Source organism: Mirounga angustirostris, unplaced genomic scaffold (assembly GCF_029215605.1).
Source record: "Mirounga angustirostris isolate CCGP_5_RB_7025 unplaced genomic scaffold, mMirAng1.0.hap1 SCAF_5, whole genome shotgun sequence".
NCBI lineage: Eukaryota > Metazoa > Chordata > Mammalia > Carnivora > Phocidae > Mirounga > Mirounga angustirostris.
The window spans coordinates 153,835,928-153,853,754 of NW_026991713.1; the positions used below are offsets into that span (position 1 = coordinate 153,835,928).

The 17,827-nt window shown below is 44.6% G+C and overlaps 1 protein-coding gene across 1 annotated transcript in view; it reads right to left on the reverse strand.

The window, feature by feature from the left end:
- SYT17 (synaptotagmin 17) overlaps positions 1-17,827 on the reverse strand; it is a 190,953-nt gene that overhangs the window by 7,560 nt on the left and 165,566 nt on the right. Inside the window, exon 10 of the transcript XR_010411863.1 lies at positions 8,279-8,447. The gene's annotated coding sequence lies outside the window, so the exon portion shown is untranslated. The remainder of the gene's footprint in view (positions 1-8,278; positions 8,448-17,827) is intronic.

Below are 17,827 nucleotides of genomic sequence, written 5' to 3' on the forward strand. Positions count from 1 at the left end.
TCACTGTGGTCAGACACAGTGATGGACGAGAAGATGCAGGGATGCCCGCAGGTTCCACGTGTCTTTGCTCTCCTCAGCTCTGCATCCAGCTCTTTTCCTGCCTGCTGACCCTGGTGACCAGCAGCAGTCCCTCTCCCACCACCAGATGCTTGGTGGCAGTAGCTACATAGAGGCACCGCCTGCCAGAGAGCCTTCCCTTGGCTGTTCCATTACGGCGGCCAAACGCGCTTGGCTGCTCAGACGGACTGGTTAAGTGCTTCCTTTGATCCTCTAGCTTCCCTCCTGGATCGTCCCTTTCCTAGCTCCTCCTTCAGCTCTGTAAATTCTAAATCCTAGAAGAAATCTCTTATCCCATAACCTACAGTGTTTCTGTGTTGAATCCTGACTGATACAACGGACCAGATCATGGAAGCCAAGGTAAAGAGCAAAGGAGGCTATTAAGGGTCCCTGAGCCAGGCAGCTGGCCTCCAGCTGTGGGTGGGGCGCCTTTGACTACAGCCAAGATTCAAGTACCCCAGGATTCTTTTTTTAATATTTTATGTATTTATTTATTTGACAGAGAGAGTGAGCGAGCACAAGCAGGGGGAACGGCAGTCAGAGGAAGAGGGAGAGGGAGAAGCAGGGAGCCCAATGTGGGGCTCAGTCCCAGGACCCCGGGATCATGACCCTAACAGAAGGCAGTTGGTTAACCAACTGAGCCACCCAGGCACCCCAAGTACCCCAGGATTTTAAACAGACCAGGGCACTTGGCAGAAAAAGCTACGAGCCGACTCTTTCCCACATCTGCCCCCTGGCTAGTGGCCTCTGCGTTCTGACTTCGTTGACAATGGTCATTAATGATTTTGCTCCTCACTCCGGGCAAGAAGAGGTGTTTTTCTCTAACAGGTAGAAGGATTAATGAGCAAGAGAAAGACTCCCGTCCTTTATGGCAGTGTTTGTAGGCAAGAGCTTTGGGGCGGGAACAGGAACAGGTTAAATGAATTGACTTTTGGACCCAGAGCAGGTGGAAATCTGCCCTCCTCCAGTGTGTATTGGATGAGACTCCAAGGATGAGTATGTGTAATTGGCTGAAGGAGGGAACAGTGACTACACTTCAGAATCAACTGGGGCGCTTTAAAAATATACAGATGCTCCCCGGCAGACCATGTAAATCCAATCTCTGGGGGTAGGATTTTTGTTGTTGTTGTTGTTTAGTCCAAAGTGATTTCTCTGGGGCCTTTTTTAGTCCAAAGTGATTCCCAAGAATAGCCAGAGTTGAGAATCCATGCAACCAGAGTGAAGAGGTTGCAAACAAGGGGACCTGTGGGCCATGTCTGATCCAAGAAATGCTTGGAACAGCATAGATATTATTTTTGATAGACAGTCTTTTCTTTCCGGAATCTAAGGAGTTGTTTTTTTTTTTTTAAGATTTATTCACTTATTGGGGCGCCTGGGTGGCTCTCTAGAAAGGAGAGAATAAATTGTACCCAATAGGAAAGTGAGACTGGGAATCACCTTGTGAGATTGATAGTGTTTTCCAATGAATAACAGAAAAAGAACCAGGGGCGCCTAGGTGACTCAGTCAGTTAAACATCCAACTCTTGGTTTCCGCTCAGGTCATGATCTCAGGGTCAGGAGATCAAGCCTCCCCTCAGGCTCCATGCTCAGCACCAAGTCTGCTAAAGATTCTCTCTCTCCCTCTTCCTCTGCCCCTAACCCCCCATTTCCTGCTTGCACGCACTCGCTCTCTCTTTCTCAAAAAAGAAAAAGAAAAAGAAGCAGAGTCATTTGACTCAAAAAAAAAAAAATGTTTATTGCTATTGCTTCATCGCGGTTACATTATTGTCATTAAAGTCATTTTGCAATCATTCAAACTGAGTTATTGTTCTACATTAGATATCTTTTAAATGTGAACACTGTGACATTTATCAAATACAAAATCACCTTTTTACTTGTCATTATTTAACAACTGGCTTTGCTATCACGTACAAGCCTTAGAAAGGATAACCCATTTCACGTAAATAATAATTGAGTTTGTTGAGAAAGTGAACCTACCAAACTGAGTGAAAGCCGCCTTTTCTATGATATCACTGTGTATTTTATATTTGAAATTCATTAATTATCCAGGAACTGAGGGCGCCTGGGTGGCTCAGTTGGTTAAGCGACTGCCTTTGGCTCAGGTCATGATCCCAGGGTCCTGGGATCGAGTCCCAAATCGGGCTCCCGGCTCAGCGGGAAGCCTGCTTCTCCCTCTCCCACTCCCCCTGCTTGTGTTCCTGCTCTCGCTGTCTCTGTCTCTGTCAAGTAAATAAATAAAATCTTTAAAAAAAAAAAAAAATTATCCAGGAACTGATATTTTCATTTAAAAATGAATTTTCTTTCCTTTTTTTTTTTAAGATTTTATTTATTTATTTGATAGAGAGAGACACAGCGAGAGAGGGAACACAAGCAGGGGGAGTGGGAGAGGAAGAAGCAGGCTTCCCATGGAGCAGGGAGCCCGATGTGGGGCTCGATCCCAGGACCCCGGGATCATGACCTGAGCCGAAGGCAGCCGCTTAACCACTGAGCCACTCAGGCACCCCCCCAGAAAATGAATTTTCTTCTGCTTGAGGCAAGTTGACCAAATAAAATACTTGGCTGTAAGTATTTTTAATCTAATTTAATCTTCAGAACTGATCATGCATATAAAATACACGTAACATAGCATTTGCCTTTTTTTTTAAAGACTTTATTTATTTATTTGAGAGAGAGAGCACGCACGAGCTGGGGGGAGGGGCAGAGGGAGAGGGAAAAGCAGACTCCCCACTGAGCAGGGAGCCTGATGTGACAGGAGCTCGATTCTGGCACCCTGAGATCATGACCTAAGCCGAAGGCAGACGCTTAACTAACTGAGCCACCCAGGTGCCCCTAGCATTTGCCGTTTTAATCATTTTAAAGTGTACAATTGTGTGGCATAAAGGACATTCACAATGTTGTGCAGCCGTAACCCCTACCTAGTTCCAGAACTTTTTCACCATCCCTAAAAGAAACCTGGTACCCATTAAGCAGTCACTTCCCATGTTTCCCCTCACCCCAGCCCCTGGCAACAGCTAATCTGCTTTCTCTATCTATGAATTTGCCTATTCTGGACATTTCATTTAAGTGGAGTATGTGGTTCTTTGTGTCTGGCTTCTTTCACTAAGCATAATGTTTTCAAGGTTCATCCATGTCGTCTTGTTGATCAGCACCCCATTCTTTGTTGGGGCTGAATAATATTTCATTGTATGGATATCCCATATTTTGTTCATTCATCTATTGATAGACAGCTGACTTGTTCCCACTTTGGGGCTGTTGTAAATAGCTCTGTGATGAACATTTATGTACACGTTTTTGTTTGAAAACCTGTCAGAGTTCTAGTATCAAGATGCTTTGAGACATGGCTGAGTGTCCCTGAAAAATATGAACCAGTTGAAAAGGACAGTAAAAGGACTGAGGACTTGGATGTAAGGGTCTTGATAGTGGATTTGTTTGCTTGCTTAATGCCTGTCTCAGCTCCTTGAGGACCAGGACTATAGCTGGTAGGTTCATTGCCACATCTTGATAGACTGAATAGCTGATGAACAACGGCCAGACCTTATATAAAAACAGAACACTGGGGCACCTGGGTGGCTCAGATGGTTAAGCGTCTGCCTTTGGTTCGGGTCATGATCTCCGGGTCCTGGGTCCTGGGATCGAGCCCTGAGTCAGGCTCCTTGCTCAGCAGGGAGGGTGCTTCTCCCTCTCCCTCTGTCTCTCTGCCCTGCTCATGCCCTCTTTCTCTGTCTCAAATGAATAAATTTTAAAAAATCTTTAGGAAAAAAAATAGAACTCGGACCCTCAGTCTGCAGCCCAGTGTCTACAGTAACCAGCCTGGGAGCCACACAACAGCCCCGGTAACAACTGGCCCCAAAAGACCAGGATTTGATTAGTCACTGACAGCTTCCCTAAGTGGTGTCCCTGCTTCAATCTTAGGACCAACTAAAGCCAAAGGTAGAGAAAGCCTCACCAATCACATAGGATGCCCTGCTTCTAGTTAGCCCACTTCTGACTTCTTCATGCCAATAGCCTCCAATGGGGGCACTCCTGGATCCTTCCCTCTTTATTTTTCTTAAGAAAGTTTTTACAATTTTTTTTTTCATTTTTAAAGTAGGCTCCACACCCAACGTGGGGCTTGAACTCACAACCCTGAGATCAAGAGTCCCATGCTCCACCAACTGAGCCAACCAGGCGCTCCCCACCCCCATCAACTTTTTTTTTTAATTTTTTTTTTAAAGATTTTATTTATTTATTTGACAGAGAGATAGAGAGAGAGCACAAGCAGGCAGAGAGGCAGGCAGAGGGAGAGGGAGAAGCAGACTCTCCACTGAGCAGGGAGCCCGACGTGGGGCTCGATCCCAGGACCCTGGGATCACGACCTGAGCCAAAGGCAGCCGCTTAACCGACTGAGTCACCCAGGTGCCCCAACTTTTTTTTTTAACCATAAAGCTTTCCCACTCCTCTGTCTGCCTTTGAGTCTCTGCCAAAACGCATATAATGGTGGCCGACTCCCTTGGTATATAGCCAGCTCTGAGTAAATAGCATCTATTTGTTCTCCTTTGGATAGTCTTTGTCTATTTCCGCAACCTTCATCCCCTGGGCGGGGCCATTGATGGTGTGAGCACACACTGCTGAGGAGGGGTCAGTGTGGTCCTTCTACAGTCCCCTGCTGGGACACTCAGGCCCACAGCACACTCTCTGGTCTTAGTCCAGCCACACTCTCTCTCTAGAACTCCACACCTGCCCATCCAGTGACCAGCTCACCATCTCTACCAGGACATGCACAGGTCCCCTGGGACTCAACCTGTCCCAGACCTACGGGTGACCTCCTCTGTTCCCCTGGCAGCTCTTCACCTGGTTTCCACACCCAGGATCACCCCAGGGCCCTGCCTGGAATGTAGGAGTCAGCCTACCTCCTCCCTCTTGTTCTCCCCAGCCTATAATCCATCCGTAAGTCCTGTTGGTTCTACTCCAGAATGTCCAGTGAATCCATCCCCTTCCTGTGGCTCCATTCCTGGGTCATTCGTTCATTGCAGCAAGAGCTCAGAACTGGTCTAGCTGCCTTCAGCGTGGGCTCCTCCAAAACAGCCAGGGGACATTTTCCCAAACAACCCATTTCTGCCTCGGAGACTGCTCTGCATAGCAGCCTCCTGGTCCCCATCATGTTCTAAACTCCAGAAAGAGGCCTTCTGGAGCCCCCAGACCTGGTCCCTGCCCACCTTCCCAGCTTTAAACCTGGTACAACCTGGATTTGAACAATGTACACTCGATAGCACGCCCCGCCCTCCCCGCCGGACCCCGCCCACCCCGCCGGACCCCGCCCTCCCCGCCGGACCCCGCCCTCCCCGCCGGACCCCGCCCGCGCCTCTGCCTCTTCCTCCCCGTGCTTTGGCAGGTGGCTCCTCTTTTTCAAGTTTCAGTGACTCACAGCCTTAGTTAGACCATTCTGGGCTCATGGCACGAGGATGAGATTTGCTGGTTAGTCCCCTTCCCCTCAGTGTCTCAGTTCCTTGAAGGCAGCGATGTTTGTTTTTTACGTTTGTGGTCTCAGAACCAAACCTAATACCTGGCACTTGACAGATATCAAAATGTCAATATTTGGGGCGCCTGGGTGGCTCAGTTGGTTAAGCGACTGCCTTCGGCTCAGGTCATGATCCTGGAGTCCTGGGATCGAGTCCCACATCGGGCTCCCTGCTCAGCAGGGAGTCTGCTTCTCCCTCTGACCCTCCCCCATCTCATGCTCTCTCTCTCTCTCTCATTCTCTCTCTCAAATAAATAAATAAATAAAATCTTTAAAAAAAAAAAAAAAAGATCTCCATTCACAAAAGCCATTTAAAAAAAAAAAATGTCAATATTTGTTGAGCAAATGTTTGCTAAAGCAAAGAGCTGTATCGGGGCTGGATTACCCAACAGGGATTAGTACCAATAGCCAAAGAGGGGAACCCCCCACCCCCGCAAAGAATTTGCTATTTGATAGTTGGATAAAAGCAATGAACTTGTCATTCTGAGAAAACAGAAGAAAGGAGAACTTTGTGTACTCCCTTACATTCCTTTTGCTGCCTAGAGGTTTTCCCCCTCTATTACTATGTTCCCAATTTTATTTGTAATAACTGATGCATGAAACTTGCTTTTGAATACATTTTAGGACTATCAAGGATGAACAATTACAAAACATTTTATTAGCTTTTTTTTTTTTTTAGGACCCATGGAAGAGACTTCTTTCTTATTTCTTCCCATCCTTCCAGAAAACATCTTACCCTCGGGGCACCTGGGTGGCTCGGTTGGTTAAGAGTCTGCCTTCGGCTCAGGTCATGATCCCAGGGTCCCACATGGGGCTCTCCGCTCAGCAGGAAGCCTGCTTCTCCCTCCCCCTCGGCCTGCCGCTCCCCCCTGCTTGTGCTCTCTCTCTTTCTGTCAAATAAATAAAATCTTAAAAAAAATCTTACCCTCTATTAAATAAATTTTTTATTTTTCTTAAGATTTTAATTTTAATTAATTTAAAAAATTTTTTTAACTTTTTAAGATTTTTTTTTTTTTTTTAATTTGAGAGACAGAGAGTGAGCAAGAGAGAGAGAGAAAGAGCACGAGTTTAGGGAGGGGCAGAGGGAGAGGGAGAAGCAGACTCCCCACTGAGTGGGGAGCCTGGATGCTGAGGCTAGGCGGGGCTCGATCCCGGCAGTCCAGGATTGTGACCTGAGCCAAAGGCAGATGCTTAACTGACTGAGCCACCCAGGTGCCCCAGGAAATGTTTATCATGTGTTTCCCTCTTTGTGTAGCTTCCATGAAGCTCAGAGCCACATTTGTGGCCCATATTTTATAATTACATAGTACCCCAGCGCATGCATTTCTGACTAGTACTTTCTCAGATCATTATTACACCTTTATTTTTCTTCTTGATTTCTTTACCTTTATTTTTTAAGATTATAGTATGGTTGTTGTTAATAGACTTTATTTTTATTTATTATTTTTTAAAGTGTATTTGTTTTTGTTTTGTTTTGTTTTTAGATTTTATTTATTTATCTGACAGAGAGAGACACAGCAAGAGAGGGAACACAAGCAGGGGGAGTGGGAGAGGGAGAAGCAGGCTTCCCGCCAAACAGGGAGCCCAATGCGGGGCTTGATCCCAGGACCCCAGGATCATGACCTGAGCTGAAGGCAGACGCTTAACGACTGAGCCACCCAGGTGCCCCTAAAGTGTATTTGTTTAAGTTCTCACCCAGTGTGGGGCTCGAACCCACAAGCCTGAGATCAAGATTCACATGCTCTTCTGACTGAGCCAGCCAGGCGCCCCTAGACTCTATTTTTCAGAGCAACTTTACACAAACAGCAGGTTTACAGAAAAATTGAGCAGAAAGTACAAAGAGTTCCCATACATTCTCTCTTCCCTTAAATGCCCTCTATTATTAATAATTTGCATTGATGTGGTAGTTTTGTTACAACTGATGAGCCAATACTGTATGATATTGTAAACTAAAGCTCATAACTTAACGTTAGGGTTTACTCCTTGTGGTGTGCAGTTCTATGGGTTTTAACAAATGCAAAACATCACGTATACACCCTTTCGGTATCACACAGAAAAGTTTCACTGCCTGCAAAAATCCCCTGTGCTTCAGCTATTCATCCCTCCTCCCACCACCTTGCTGTTGGTTTTGTTTCTATCTTGAACCGCCTAAGAAAAAGGATGAAGAGTAAGCATCGTCATTTTATCCTATCATCATCTTCTTTTTTTTTTTCTAAAGATTTTATTTATTTATTTGAGAGAGAGAAATTGAGAGACAGAGAGCATGAGAGGGAGGAGGGTCAGAGGGAGAAGCAGACTCCCTGCCGAGCAGGGAGCCCGATGCGGGACTCGATCCCGGGACTCCAGGATCATGACCTGAGCCAAAGGCAGTCGCTTAACCAACTGAGCCACCCAGGCGCCCCCTATCATCATCTTCTTATGAAAACTTTCAGACACCCCTCAAGTTCAGAAAGAGGATACCATGAGGGGCAGTGCGCCTTCTGCCTGGACTCAACAAGTGTTAACATTTTGTCATTTGTGATGTTATTTATTTATTTTTGTTTTTATTGGACTTTTTTTTTTTTTTTTTCAGAACCAGTTGAAAGGAAGTTGCAGACATCGTGGACACTTGATCCCTAAATACTTCAGCGTGTGCATTGTAGGAATAAAGACATTCTCCTGCGTGATCTCCAGGCATCATCCCGCCTAAGGGAATTAACGATAATTATGAACTGTGTCTCTTACCCAGTCCACGCCCCAGGCTCCCGGTTGTCTTCAGAATGCCTCCAAGACTGCTTTGTTTTCTCAAACCAGGATGCTGTTAAAATTCACGTGTGCCAGCTGTAGTTGTCTCTTTAATCTCTTTTCATCCAGAACACTCCTCTCATCTCTTTCCATCTTTTCCTTTTTCTCACTGATGTGAAAAAAAATTGTATCAAGCACACATAAGATTTGCCATCCTAACCATTTTTATTTGATTTTTTTTTTTAATTTATTTATCTGACAGAGAGAGACACAGCGAGAGAGGGAACACAAGCAGGGGGAGTGGGAGAGGGAGAAGCAGGCTTCCCGCGGAGCAGGGAGCCCGATGCGGGGCTCGATCCCAGGACCCTGGGATCAGGACCTGAGCCGAAGGCAGACGCTTAACGACTGAGCCACCCAGGCACCCCCATCCTAACCATTTTTAAGTGTACAGTTCAACGGCGTGAAGTTCATTCGCACTATTGTGCAGCCATCACCACCATCCGTCCCCAGAACATTTTCAGCTCGCAGAACTGAAACGTCGCACCTGTTACACATTAACTTCCTGTTTTCCTCCTCCAGCCCCTGGCAAACCCCGGTCTACTTTCTCAATGACATGGACTTTTTTTTTTTTTTTTAATACAGACTGTACATATTCAATGTATATATCTTTTTTTTTAAGATTTTATTTATTTATTTGAGAGAGAGAGAATGAGAGAGAGGGGGGAGGGTCAGAGGGAGAAGCAGGCTCCTCGCTGAGCAGGGAGCCCGATGCGGGACTCGATCCCGGGACTCCAGGATCATGACCTGAGCCGAAGGCAGTCGCTTAACCAACTGAGCCACCCAGGCGCCCCAAGAATATTTTTTAAAGGGGCGCCTGGGTGGCTCAGTCCTTAAGCATCTGCTTTCAGCTCAGGTCATGATCCCAGGGTCCTGGGATCGAGCCCCACGTCGGGCTCCCTGCTCGGCGGGAAGCCTGCTTCTCCCTCTCCCACGCCCCCTGCTTATGTTCCCTCTCTCGCTGTCTCTGTCAAATAAATAAATAAAATCTTAAAAAAAAAAAAAAGAATATATTTAAAAATATTTATTTATTTATTTTAGAGAAAGAGAGAGAGGGAGAGCACCAGTGGGAGGGGCAGAGGGAGAGAGAGAGAGAATCTCAAGCAGAGTCCCCGCTGAGCGTGGAGCCCAATACAGGGCTCGATCTCATGACTCTGAGATCATGATCTGAGCCGAAACCAAGAATTGGATGCTTAACCCACTATGCCACCCAAGGTGCCCCTATTTAGTGATAAGAGTATATAACATAAGATCTACCCTCTCAAGAAATATTTATTTATTTATTTAAAAGATTTTATTTATTTAACAGAGAGAGACACAGCGAGAGAGGGAACACAAGCAGGGGGAGCGGGAGAGGGAGAAGCAGGCTTCTCACTGAGCAGGGAGCCCGATGCAGGGCTCGATCCCAGGACCCTGGGATCATGACCTGAGCCAAAGGCAGGCGCTTAACGACTAAGCCACCCAGGCGCCCCTACCCTCTTAAGAAATTTTTAAAGAACATAATATCGTATCATTAACTATATGTAGTAGGCACTACATTCTGTACAGTAGATTTCTAGGACTTTTCTATCTTGTGTCCCTGAAACTCTGTTCCCTTAGACCAACAACCTCCTGGATTCCCCTTCCTTCCAGCCCCTGAAAACCACCATGCTACTCTCTGCTTCTGAGTTTGAGTGTTTTCAATTCCTAATATGAATGGAAATGTATAGTATTTTTTCTTCTGTGTCTGGTTTATTTTACTTAGTCCTCCAAGTTCATCTATGTTATATAATTGATTCCTATCCTTTTTAAACCCTTCCAAAAAAAATAATAATAATAATAGAAGAAGAGGGAACACTCCCAAACTCATTTTATGAGGCAAGCATCACTCTGATACCAAAGCTGGACAAAGACATTACAAGAAGACTACAGGCCAATATCCCTGATGAATATAGACGTAAAAATCCTCATCATGGTATTAACAAACTGAATTCAACAACACATTATAAGAATCATACACCCTGGGGCACCTGGGTGGCTCAGATGGTTAAGCGTCTGCCTTCGGCTCAGGTCATGATCTCAGGGTCCTGGGATCGAGTCCCGCATCGGGCTCCCTGCTCCTCGGGATCCTGCTTCTCCCCCTGCCTCTCTCTCTCTCTTTCTGTCTGTCATGAATAAATAAATAAAATCTTAAAAAAAAAAAAAAACTTACTTATAAAAAAAAAAAAAAGAATCATACACCCTGACAAGATAGACTTATCCCTAGGATACAAAGATAGTGTAACATACCCAAATCAATCAATGAGATACACCAAATTAGCAGAATGAAGGATAAAAATCACATGATCATCTCAACTGATGCAGAAAAAGCATCTGATAAGAATCCAATATACCCTTTCATGATAAAACACATCTGAACAAATTAGGTATTTAAGGAACTTACCTCAACACAATAAAGACCATATGTGAAAAGCCCAAACGTAACATCATACTCAGTGGTAAAAAACTAAAAGCTTTTCTTCTAAGATCGGGAACAAGACAAGGATGCCCACTCTCACCACTCCTATTCCACACAGAACTGCAAGTCCTAGCCAGAGCAGTTAGACATGATAAAGAAATAAAAGGTATCTAGGGGCGCCTGGGTGGCTCAGATGGTTAAGCGTCTGCCTTCAACTCAGGTCATGATCCCAGGGTCCTGGGATCGAGCCCCACATCAGGCTCCTGGCTCAGCGAGGAGCCTGCTTCTCCCTCTCCCTCTGCCTCTCTCCCTGCTAATGCTTTCCCTCTCTCTCTCTGTATCTCTGTGTCTCAAATGAATAAATAAAATCTTAAAAAAAAAAGAAAGAAAAGGTATCTAAATGGAAAGGAAGAAGTAAAATTATCTGTTTTCAGATGACATGATCCTAATAGGAACAAAACCTTAAACACTCCACACACACACACACACACATGCACACACAGATTAGAACCAAAAGACAAAAATCAGTAGAGTCTCTTTATACTAACAGTGAACTTTATGAAATGAGCGACATTAACTTTTAAAAGAATCAGGTCAGTTGTCACGAAAGATGTCCCACCTTCCAAATGCATCTGATTGGCCTGGTCCTGGTGTTAACTCTCTTCCCTGTCTTTCTGGCAAACTGGAAGTTAGTTCTAGAGGCTCGATTGGATTCAGGCTAACTATTTTGGGGCCAGAACATTTCACAGGTGATTTGTCCCTTAGAGTGCATTCCATCAGGAAGACACACTGCATTATACACTGCAATATTTTCAGGGGTTTAAGGCTCCTGAAGGACTTAATCCAGCCTTGAGTTGAATGAAATCTCTGTCCTTCTAGTCACGCACCAAGAGTCTCCAAGTTGTTATCTCTACAGTTTCTATAGTTGTTTCCAGCAAACTTCATGCCAAATTTTCTCCCAGCCACTGTATCCTGCCTTCAAAACCAACATTAATCTTAGCAGCCAAGGATGAAAAGGAAATATTCAATTCAATTAGCTGAAAATGTCCCCCTACCACCCCCTGCCTCCCCACCCCCCATATTCAGAAGACTGCTTTAATCTCAAGATGTGTTTTTATACTTTACTTTTTTGATTGCGAAATGAATTTGAAGTTCTTTACTTTGAAGTTATCATCCTGGATGCATTTTCCTTCCAAAGGTGTTAAAGTAGACAATTTCAGAAAAGTTCAAAGAGCCATCTTAAGATCTAGTCCCAGGTTTAATCATTATCTCTAGCTCATTAATCAGAAATATAGATGTCTAAATGAGCTTAAATTCTGTGCAGAAGGAAACACAAATGGAAAATACATATCTCTGTGTGAGTTTGTAAAGGCTGGAGTAGGGGGCTGGTAATAATGATTATAAAAATAACTACTATTTACTGGACACCTACATGGGTTTTTTTTCCAACACCAATTCTCTGATTCTCCAACACCAACTGGCTGTCCAACAATTCGATTCTAATACTACCCGGAGTTAGTGTCAGATCCCACAAGTTAAAGAGTTGTGTCCCACAAGACTGCCCCCACTTTTTTAAAAGATGTTATTTTTAGGGGCGCCTGGGTGGCTCAGTCGGCTAAGCATCTGCTTTCAGCTCAGGTCATGATCCCAGGGTCCTGAGATTGAGCCCCGCATCGGGCTTCCTGCTTGGTGGGAAGCCTGCCTCTCCCTCTCCCACTCCCCCTGCTTGTGTTCCCTCTCTCGCTATGTCTCTCTCTGTCAAATAAATAAATAAAATCTTTAAAAAAAAATGTTATTTTAAAATAATCTCTATATCCAACATGGGACTTGAACCCATAACCCTGAGATCAAGAGTCACACACTCCACTGACTAAGCCAGCCAGGTGCCCCAGGACTGCCTCTACTTTATTTATTTATTTATTTATTTATTTATTTATTTCTAAATAAAGATTTATTTAGGGGCGCCTGGGTGGCTCAGGCCATTAAGCATCTGCCTTCAGCTCGGGTCATGATCCCAGGGACCTAGGATCCAGCCCCATGTCCGGCTCTCTGCTCAGCAGGAGCCTGCTTCTCCCTCTCCCTGCCACTCCCCCTGCTTGTACTCTCTCTCTCTCTCTGTCAAATAAATAAATAAAATCTTTAAAAAAAGATTTATTTTAGAGAGAGAGAAAGTGTGAGGGGAGTGCGCAGAGGGAGAGGGAGAAAAGCAGACTCCCCACTGAGCATGGAGCCTGACTCAGGGCTCCATCTCAGGACCCTGAGATCATGACCTGAGCCAAAATCAAGAATCAGATGCTTTGCCCACTGTGGCACCCACGTGTCCCACCCCCCCTTATTTATTTAAGATTTTTTTTTAATATTTTATTTATTTGAAACAGAGAGAGCAGAAGCGGGGGGAAAAGGGACAGAGGGAGAAGCAGACTCCCCGCTGATTAGGGAGCCCGATGTGGGACTCCATCCCAGGACTCTGGGACCCGGACCAGAGCCGAAGGCAGATGCTTAACTGGCTGAGCCGCCCAGATGACCCTTGCCCCTACTTTAGATGCCAGGCACAAGTCTCAGGCCACCCACAAACTTCTGACCAACAAATTTGGGGGTTCTAATTTGTTAGAATGTTTCAGAGAATTCAGGAATATAGTTCACTTATTTTTATCAATTTATGACAAAGGCTCAAAGTCAGGAACAGGCCAATGGAAGAGATGCATAGGCAAGGTGTGGAAAGAGAGGTGCATGAAGCATCCATACCCTCCTCAGGCATGCTACGCTCCCAGCACCTTGATATGTTCATCAACTCAAAATTCACCAATCTCACTACTTCGTGTTCCAGAGTCTTTCTATGGCTCCATCTCCAGCTCCCTGCTCACTCTTCTCCCCTCCCTGGAGGTCGGCAGGTGGGGCTGAGAGTTCCCACCCTCTAATCACAAGCTTGGTCTTTGTGGCAACCGGCCAGGCCCCATCCTGAGGCTATTGAACGGTCCCATCCATAATCACCTGATTAGCATAAACTCAGAGTTGACAAAGGGGCTTGTTAGGAATAACAAAGGATGATCCTATCACTCTGGAGACTCCAAGAGTATTTAGAGCTCTGTACCAGGAGCCAGGGACAAAGATCAAATAGATTTCTTATTATTTCACACGGGTACATATTTTCTGATTCTCTACTCTATGCCTAGTGCTGGAGATATAGTGAGGGGCGGGGTAGGAAAAGCATGGTTCCTGCCTTCACTGAGCTTGGAGTTCAGTGGAGGAGACAGATAAGTAAATAGGCAATTACAATTCAATTTAATCAGTGGTATTTTTTTAAAAAAGATTTTATTTATTTATTTGACAGAGACAGAGACAGCGAGAGCAGGAACACAAGCAGCGGGAGTAGGAGAGGGAGAAGCAGGCTTTCCCCCGAGGAGGGAGCCCGATGTGGGACCCGATCCCAGGACCCTGGGATCATGACCTGAGCCGAAGGCAGACGCTTAACGACTGAGCCACTCAGGCGCCCCAATCAGTGGTATTGTTAAAGAGGAAAAAAAAAGAGAGACAAGAGGCCCAAAATAGAGTCACTTGTGTTAAGTCCCATGTCAGCAAACCAAGACTTAATATCTAAGTAAATTGCAGCTTCAGCCTCACCCAGGAATGTAACCTTCAACCAATCAATATGAAATTACCTGGTCATTTCTAGGGAGGTAATTTACATGATAGAAACCCCCTTCACCCTAAAGAAGGTGACCTTCCCTGCAACAATGCACTCGCGGTTAGTAAACTTTCCTTTCCTGCCCTCTTCTGCCTATAAAAGCCTTCCATTTTGTCTAGCTCATTGGTGCTTCTTTCTGTTTGTTTGAGGAGATGTTGCCTGATACATGAATCACTGAATGAAGTTTCTAGGTTGACTTTTGTTTTTTAAGAATATGAAAAAGAGGGGCTCCTGGCAGTTCAGCCCGTATAGCATGTGACTCTTGATCTTGGGGTCGTGAGTTCAAGCCCTACATTGGGCTTGGGCTTACTTACAAAAAAAAAAAGCATGAACAAGATATAAAAAGAGTGGGGCGCATGGAGGAAAAGCACTGAAGGGTGAGGGGTAGGGGGTTAGGATAAGGACAGAGTACTTTACACTGGCTCTGAAAACTGAATATTCACACGCAAAAGAATCGAGTTGTGTCTTCATTTAACACCCTATGCAAAATCAAAGTGAATTAAAGATCTGAATGTAAGAGCTAACACTATAAAGCTCTTAGAAGAAAACACAGGGCGAAAGCTTCATAACCTTGGATCTGGCAATGTTTTCTTGGATAAGACGCCAAAGGCTCTGGCAACAAAAGAAAACATAAACCAGTTGTTTTCATGAAAATTAAAAAGTTTTGTGTATCAAAAGGCACCATCAACAGAGTGAGAAGGCAATTCACAGAGCAGGAGAAAATATTTGCAAACCACATATCTGACAAGGGATTAACATCCAGAGTATATAGAGAACTGCAACTCAACAGCACCAAAACAACCCAATTTAAAAATGGACAAAGGAGGGGCGCCTGGGTGGCTCAGATGGTTAGGCGTCTGCCTTCGGCTCAGGTCATGATCCCAGGAGCCTGGGATCGAGTCCCTCATCCCAGGCTCCCTGCCGGGCAGGGAGCCTGCTTCTTCCTCTGCCTCTGCCTCTCTCTCTCTCTGACTCTCATGAATAAAAAAAAAAAAAAAAAAAACATTAAAAAAAAAGGACAAAGGACTTGAACAGACATTTCTTCAAAGAAGATATACAAACAGCTAATAAGCACACAAAAAGATGCTCGACATCACTCATCATTAGGGAAATGCAAATTAAAACAGCAGTGACATACCACCGCCTACACATCAGAATAGATATTATCAAAGAAAACAGAAAATGACAAGTGTTGGCAAGGATGTAGGGAAATTATTACACTGCGTATTGATGTTGGGAACAGAAATTGGTTCTGTCACTATGGAACACAGTAGGGCGGGTCCTCAAAAAAAAAAAATTAAACATAGCATTATCATATGACCCAGAAATTCCATTTCTGAAATTCTGAGTTTTTACAATGTTTCAAAGAATTAAAAGCAAGATCTCTAAGAGCTACTTGCACACCCATGTTCCGAGCAGTAGTACTCACAATAGCTGAAACCTGGATGGAGCCCAGGTGCCCATCCACAGATGAATGGATGAACACGATGTGGTAAACGCACACAGTGGAAGGTTATTCAGCCTTATTAAGGAAGAAAATTCTGACACATGCTATAACATGGATGAAACTTGAATTCAGTATGCTAAATGAAATAAATTAGACACACACACAGAACAACTACTATATGATACCTCTAATATGAGGTATCTAGCATAGTCAAAATCACAACTAGAATAGTGGTTGCCAGGCGTTCTTGGGAGGAGGGAAATGGGGAGTTATTGTTTAAGGGCTATAGAGTTACAGTTTTCTTTTCTTTTTTTTTTTTAATTTATTTATTTGGCAGAGATAGCACAAGTAGGCAGAGTGGCAGGCAGAGAGAAAGGGAGAAGCAGGCTCCCCGCTGAGCAGGGAGTCCGATGCGGGGCTCGATCCTAGGACCCTGGGATCATGACCTGAGCTGAAGGCAGCCGCTGAACTGACTGAGCCACCCAGGCACCCCGAGTTACAGTTTTCTAAGATTAAGACATCTAGAGATGGTTGGTAGGGAGGGTTGCACAATAATAGGAATGTACTTAATACCACTGAACTGTTCATTTAAAAATGGTTCAAATGGTCAATTCTATATTAATATATATTTTACTACAATTAACAACAACCAAACGGGACAATAACACGTGTTGATGAGGATGTGGAGAAACTGAAACCCTCAAACACTGTGGGTGGGATTGCAAAATGGTGTCACCAGTTTAGGAAGAGTCTGGCAGTTCCTCTAAAGGGTTAACAGAGAGTTACTATTTGACCCAGCAAACTCCTACGTGTAAATACCCGAGAGAAATGGAAACATATGTCGCATAAAAACTTGTACTTACATGTTCATTGCAGCATTATTGATAATAGACAAAATATGGAAACAACTCAAGTGTTTATCAACAGATGAACGGCTCAACGAAATGTGATGTATCCACACAATGAAATAATATTCATCCATAAAACAGAATGAAGTATTGATGCATGCTCTAGTAGGAATGAAACCTGAGAACATTATGCTAAGTGATAGAAGCCAGACACAAAAGGCCATAGACAGCTTGATTCCAGGTATGTGACATGTCCAGGACAGGCAAGTCTATAGAGACAGGAAGTAGACTAGTGGTTGCCTGGGGCTGGGGGAAGGGACCATGGGGAATGATTCCTATTGAGAATGATTTTTGTTTTGGGCTAATGAAAATGTCCTGGGATTAGACAGTGGTGATGGATGCACATCTTCGGGACTATACTAAAATCCACAGAACGGTCCATTTTAAAAAGGTGAACTTGGGGCACCTGGGTGGCTCAGTTGGTTGGGCATCTGCCTTCCGCTCATGGGGAAGAGCCCCGCATCGGGCTCCTTGCTGGGCAGGGAGCCTGCTTCTCCCTCTCCCTCTGCCTGCCATTCCCCCTGCTTGTGCTCTCTCTCTCTCTGTGTCAAATAAATAAATAAAATCTTAAAAAAATAAAAAGGTGAACTTCTGGTATGCAAATTATATCTCAATTTTTTTAAAGATTTTATTTATTTATTTGACAGAGAGAGAGAAGAGCAGGGGGAGCAGCAGAGGGAGAGGGAGAAACAGGCTCTCCGCAGAGCAGAGAGCCCGACGTGGGACTCGATCCCATGACCCTGAGATCATGACCTGAGCCGAAGGCAGACGCTTAACCGACTGAGCCACCCAGGTGCCCCTATATCTCAATTTTTTTAAACCTGAAAAAAGAAACAGACTCATCTGGAGATCTTGCTACAGTGCAGATTCTGAGTCAGGAGGTCTGGGGCTGGGCCTGAGAATCTGCATTTCTTTCTTTCTTTTTTTTTTTAAAGATTTTATTTATTTATTTATTTGAGACAGAGAGAGAGACAGAGAGCATGAGAGGGAGGAGGGTCAGAGGGAGAAGCAGACT